General features: G+C 33.9%; 1 non-coding gene across 1 annotated transcript; it reads left to right on the top strand.

Annotated features, from left to right (window-relative positions):
- The first annotated feature begins 470 nt into the window (after positions 1–470).
- LOC125996906 (small nucleolar RNA SNORA51) lies at positions 471–603 on the top strand. The gene has a single exon (XR_007491567.1). It is a non-coding gene; the product is annotated as a small nucleolar RNA SNORA51 (small nucleolar RNA).
- The last annotated feature ends 6,159 nt before the right edge of the window (positions 604–6,762 follow it).

The raw sequence follows: 6,762 nt of genomic DNA, 5'->3' as shown, positions 1-6,762 counted from the left end.
TCGATATTTTTTGTGTGTGTGTGTGTGTGTGTGTGTGTATTGTTGTGGTATTTTAATTACTTTTTTCACATCCTCTCTCAAACTGAGGTTGGAAGCCTCTAGACAGGACTCTGCCTATTTTCAGTATATTTGATTTTTGATTGAGAAGAGGACATATTAGGTGATGGGTATTCCCCTGATTTAATGTGAATATGTACCCAAAATACTACAGTGAAAGATATGTAAGCCATTATGGAAAAAAAAGAAAATTGTGTTTTTAATCAGAAACTTTCTTTGACTTACATGTATTATTATTATATTAATTATATTATATGTTATGTTATGTCACTATATTATGTTATATTAGTTTACCTTATTATGTTAATCAATTTTGTCCTTTAAATGAATTCTTACTTAAAAAAAAAAACAAAAAAAAAAACAACTTTAGTTTGCCCTGAAGAAAAGAAAAAAATAAATAAAAGATAAAATAAGGCCTCCCAATTCTTACCACAGGCTGTGTTCTTTACACTGGCTGTATAGAAAGAGGAGGTACAGTAAAGGCACCCCATATACACCTCAACACAGGCCCCTTGCCAGGTATGTATTGTGAATTGGGGGACAAAAAAAAAAAAAATAAAGTTGATGCTTCCTGAAGCCTGCCTGTAAGTGAGTTCCATACCCATCGCTTTCCTGGACCCCAGACCCACCGGTTGATGGGGGATGAAGCCACGTGACCATGGCCTAAGAATAAAGGTCTCCATCCTTCTCCATCGCTAATTATTTAATTCCATCATTAATTATTTAACACTACAACAGATATATATAGACACATGACCAAAAGGTAACTCTGCACTCTAAATGTGATCTTTATCAATATAGGTAAAAATGTTTCCGTGTTGGGGCCAGAGAGAGCACAACAATAGGGCATTTACCTTTCAAACGGCAAACCTAGGACTGATGATAGTTCAAATCACTGCATCCCATATGGTCCCCTGAGCCTGCCAGGAGTGATTTCTAAGCACAGAGCCAGGAGTAACCCCTAAGCCCAGCCAGGTGTGACTCAAAAACAAACAAGCAAACAAAAAAAAGTTTCCATGTTGTATGAGAAGACATGGAGCTAGAGAGATAAAAATGTATAAACTTTTTGAGTATTCTTATAAAAGTAATATCCACAATGCATTTTTAAGCTTCAATAGACATACAATTGGATCCCTAATATATTCCTATTTATGCATTGATTCCATTTTTGTTATAGGCACCACATACATGCTAGGTATGAATTTTTGTACTTGAGTCTTCTCCCTGGTTCCTTGATTTGATTTTTAAACAAAACATATAATTGGCATCTGTCCCCATTAATTTCAAGTTGTCTAGTTCTGTTATTTCGAAACTGAAATGTTCTTTTGAGTTTGGTTCTGTTCTAATAAACTGGCTTTATTTAAAAATTCATCTCTGAACAATTTAAATATAAGAATTTGCAATTATTGTAAGTTTTGCAATTCCTTCAAATGACTTGTTATTCTCTAAATACAAACAGGTTGTCTGAGTAGGACTTTCTAGAATTTGTTAGGAATCAAACTAAAGATTGCAAACCTGACATCCCTCCATTCTCATTTCTCATCATTCAATGCCAGTTCAACATGTTGACATTTCTTCATAACTTCGCAATGATTATGAGTAATGGATCCATGATAACATCTGGAATTTATTTCAGTATCCTGAAATAATCTAAGCCAAAGACAGGATTCATTGAAAGCAAATGGATGCTCTTCAAGTATCTCTCTCATCTATCTTTGGATTCAATTGCCTTTTTACCATCTTTATTATGCCCGTTTTCAATTTGCAGGACGTTCTTTTGTAAAGACACACGAAAAATCAGTGAACTCTGCTTTTATAGTGTCATTTGTTAATATTATGTAACGACTTCTTTGCTTACATTTTCTGTGCTCTAAATATACATTACAGCGTGCTTTTAGTTGCCCTTAACATTTTTCTGCATTCCTTGGCTTTTTTTCTTCTTGACATTATTCAAACTGCTCTGTGCTATGTCTTTTCATTCATCCTTGGCCACAGGCCCCTTCTGTAAATGTTATCTCATTCCTAAAGAACCTCTTCATCTAACTAATATAAGCTAAGATTACAATTTGGTGGTTTCATTTTAAGCTTAAAAATGAAATATCTCATATATATTAATTTACTTGCTGTAAAGCTGAAACTTCCAAATTTCTCAATTTTAAGCCAACATATCCAAGATGGAAGTAATTATCTTTTCCTCCATCACTTATTCCTTGCAATTTTTATCTTAGTCAATGGTACCACAATCTTACCCATTACCCAAGGATGAATGAAATTACAATATTTTTCTTGAATCTTTGGTCCCATGGTGCTTGATTAATCAACCACTCCCCAAATCTTTCCTGTTATCCCTTCACAATTTTCTCTGAAATATTTTTCCCTTTTCCATAATCCTTGTTATCAAGTTAGTTTGAACTCTTAGTATCCTTAACCTGAAATATTATATTCATCTCCTTGGTGATGCATTTTATTCTAGATGAATTTCTCTACTAGCATTCCTTTATAATGATAAGCTAATAATTTTCTCAAAAGTCCAAATTGTCTTGATACCCACACTACTCAAATCCATAAATGGCTTCTTATTTTATGCAAGGCAAAATTTAAGTTCTTAGTATGTTGAGAATTGCTTCTGTTCATCCTTTTAGGATATTTATTTTTTTTTAATTTATTTCTAACACACACCTTTAGTGTTTCAACTTACACCATTACCTTTTTGTAGCATGTAATAACTGTGCTCAAAGGATGGGCTCTGGGTCAGTATTTTACCTGAAAATGTGAGCATAATCATACTCAGATTTTATTCCAAATCATATTCATCAGAAGCCTGAGAAGAGTATGTTCACTTCTGAGCATCATCCACATCCCAACTTGGGAAGTACAAATCCTTTCTTTTACTAGGGATTTCAATATCCTTCTTTTCTATTCTATGTATTTTAAATAAAACAACCTTGCTTCAGAAGAAAGAAAGAAAGAAAGAAAGAAAGAAAGAAAGAAAGAAAGAAAGAAAGAAAGAAAGAAAGAAAGAAAGAAAGAAAGAAAGAAAGAAAGAAAGAAAGAAAGAAAGAAAGAAAGAAAGAAAGAAAGAAGAAAGAAAGAAAGAAAGAAAGAAAGAAAGAAAGAAAGAAAGAAAGAAAGAAAAAAGGAAGAAAGAAAGAAAGAAAGAAAGAAAGAAAGAGAGAGAGAGAGAAAGAAAGAGAGAGAGAAAGAAAGAAAGAAAGAAAGAAAGAAAGAAGAAAGAAAGAAAGAAAGAAAGAAAGAAAGAAAGAAAGAAAGAAAGAAAGAAAGAAAGAAAGAAAGAAAGAGAGAGAGAGAGAGAGAGAGAGGGAGGGAGGGAGGGAGGGAGGGAGGGAGGGAGGAAGGAAGGAAGGAAGGAAGGAAGGAAGAAGGAAGGAAGGAAGGAAGAAGAAAGGAAGAAAGAAATGAAGGAAGAGGAAGAGTGAGGAAGAAAGGAAGGAAAGAAGGAAGAAAAAAGAAGACAAAGAAATGAAGAAAAAAGAAGAAAAGATAAAGAAGGAAGAAAGGAAAGAGAAAGAAATAGAGAAATGAAGGAAAGAAAGAAGGAAAGAAAGAAAAGAAAGTGAAAAGAAAGAGAAAGGATGGAAGGAAGGAAGGAAGGAAGGAAGGAAGGAAGGAAGGAAGGAAGGAAGGAAGGAAGCAAAGAAAGAATGAAGAAAAGAAGATAAAAGAATTTTTAGAGGGTCTTGTTTACTATGGCTTATCAAGTCTTCCCAGATTCGTTTGAGATTCACTCTCATCCATAATAATTTATCCCATCTGGTAGATTTTTTTATTTGTTAGTTTTATGTACTTGTTTTTGGATATTTTGAGTATTTTCACATTTATTTTTGTTTGAAAAACTGACATATTTGATAAATTCATAAAATACTCAACCATGTTAGTGCAGGACTATTATATCTTCATCTTGCAGCCTAGAAATTATCAAAAAAGTAAAGTTCACAGCTTCACAAGCTGGTAAAATGATTTTAGGTAAACTTTTTTTGGCTAAGTTGGGTAAGTTTCAACCTGATAAAACGTTCTTAGCATAATAGAGAAAAAGCATTTCAGTCATTAAATTATTATTGAATATTGATCATTTTTAGATTTTTTAGATCATTTTTAATGTTAGTTTTACAGAAAACTCAGTTTTCAAATGATCAGTTTCTCATAAATATTATTGACAATATTTTTTCCATTTTCTTAAAATTTACAAATCCATTCTATATAGATATCTATATATTTATATATTATATGTTATGTACAAAATATGTCATAATATGTTCTATTTACATATAAATATATATCTATATATCTTGTTAATAATAATAAATATATGAGTATTGATTATATTGATTTATTATATGTAAATGCATATAGTGTCTAATATAGTTATCTATATATTTCTATTTATATCTATCAATGTCTATATATGAATATAGAGATATAAATATATATACCTATATATAACCTTAAGATTTGAGTTCATCACTTGAAAGACTACTTCTGTCACTTCTAACTAGTTTTGTAAAAAACAATTATTTGCATTTGCAAACTTACTGAAAATTCTTAGGTCTGTCTTCTCATTTACAATGTACCTGACTGCTGAACCTCTGTTGCCAAAGCGGGGGCACTTATTTTGAGGAGTGTTAAAAGTGGGTACAACACAGCCCTTTACTAGGGAAAGTAGTGTTTATTTTCCTTCCAGCAAAGGCTTAATTTGTTCTTTAGTTTTGCACTAACTTCATGGTTCTACAACCTGGGGTAAAAAGGGCAGAAGAGTGATCATATTCAATAAAATGGAAAAATGGACTCAGATTAATAAATCCTGTTAAAATGTTAGATGTATTTCCCAGGGCAAGCAATGCTATAACAATCATAATATACTACCTCTCTCATATTACTGTGAAATATAAAACACAGCAACTTACCTATCCTTAATTAGCTGTATTTAGTATTTTTATGGCCACTGAACAGAGTACTCAGATTACCATATATTAGCATATAATTTGCATACACACCTCAAGGTATTTGGTTTTATTGCTATTACCTTTTGTGACTCTATTTCAGTAATGACTTTAATGGAATATAAAAAAGGGGTTTTGACTCGATTCTCTTTGCATTATTGGAAGTTTTACAATGGAAAGTTCCCTGTTCAATATAAAATTCTTCAAAAAAGAAAAAAATATTTCCTTGCCTTCTTAATGCGGTTCATTGGACTAGGTACTAATCTGGCAAATATTTGATAGGTGTCCAAATAAAAGCCCTTACTGAGTTCTCTGAAGGTATATTTTATAAGTAAGGCTTGGGGGCTAAATTGCTTCCTCTGCTTAAAGAAAAGTTGCATGAACAGTTTAATGAATCTTACCAGTCTATCAGCAGCAAAAGGCCTGGAGAAAAGAAAAATAACAGCTGCAGCTAGAGAATTTGGAGAGAGGTCAGAGGTCAGTGCCTGCATCTGCATTCACAGGGAGATGGAAAGAAAAAAATAAAGGGTCTTTCTTTGTTGCAATTCAGCACTATTTTAGAAAGTGCAGATACTGACTTAATTACCAATGTTCCCTTTTGCTCTGGGGTGCTACTGCAAGCGATAAATCAATACCTGAGGTCACATTGCTAAAAGCTGGGGTGTGGGAGGGGGTGGGGGGAGACACTAGTCTTTCTCTCACTTGGGAAGGTTGTTTTATGTTTCTTCTTCAGTGTTTCTACAGTTAGATGTGAGGTAGAAATAGAGGCCAGAGTCATGACAGAGGGAGTCAAGAATTATGTCAAGCCTGCCTTTGAACTCTAGCAACTGTGTCAAATGTCCCCCAGGGCTTGAGTGTTTCCTGTTGATTGGTTTGTTCTCTGTCTTTTCCCCCAACACCTCACCTCAATTTTATAAACATATTTTATTATGAATGATGTGTTCATTTAATAATACAGTTGAATGTATTTTTTCCAACTTAAAAAATAACTTCAATGTAATCTATTTAGGATACATATATATTTTTTGTTCTTCTTTCTGTCAACAGGCTGTGAAAATGCCCAAGTATGACCTTGGTAAGTAAGAAAATCTTGCTCCATTTCTTAAACATGGATGCTAGTCTTTTTATTTATTGTAAACTGTCATTATTAACTTAAAGAGAACACGGTACCTGAAATGAGAGCCATACAGAAATGAAAAATAACTACCTTAAGTCAGTCTGAAAATCGTTCTCTGCTGAGGCCAGACTGGTAGCACAGGGGTAGGGCGTTTGCTTTGCATGCAGCCGGCCCAGGGCAGACATCCCATGTGGTTCCCTGAGCCAGGAAAAATCTCTTTTATTTTGTTTTTGGGCCACACCCTGTGATGCTCAGGGATTACTTCTGGCTATGCGCTCAGAAATCACTCCTGTCTTGGGGGACCATAGGGGACACCAGGAGATCCAACCACAGGCAAGGCAGACAGACACCTTACACCTTGTGCCACCGCTCCAGCCCTCAAGAGCAATTTCTGAGTGTAGAGCACTGCAAGTTGTGGTTCCCCCCCAGAAAAAAAAAAACTAAGAAAATATTTCTCTGTTGTTTCCTAAAAAGTCAACAAGAAATCCTTTTCAATTAGTAGGCATTAGAAGAATATAATAGAGGCAGTTGAGCTTTGGGTCACAGGAAAATCTGACCCTATTTGCATGGAATGAACACATCCAGATTTCAGCTATTCTACTGACCAAGAGCTTGTTGGATGAGATGACT

This window comes from Suncus etruscus, chromosome 18 (genome assembly GCF_024139225.1).
Source record: "Suncus etruscus isolate mSunEtr1 chromosome 18, mSunEtr1.pri.cur, whole genome shotgun sequence".
Classification (NCBI taxonomy): domain Eukaryota; kingdom Metazoa; phylum Chordata; class Mammalia; order Eulipotyphla; family Soricidae; genus Suncus; species Suncus etruscus.
Note: the sequence above shows the minus strand (reverse complement) of the source record. Positions and strands in the feature narration are given on the sequence as shown.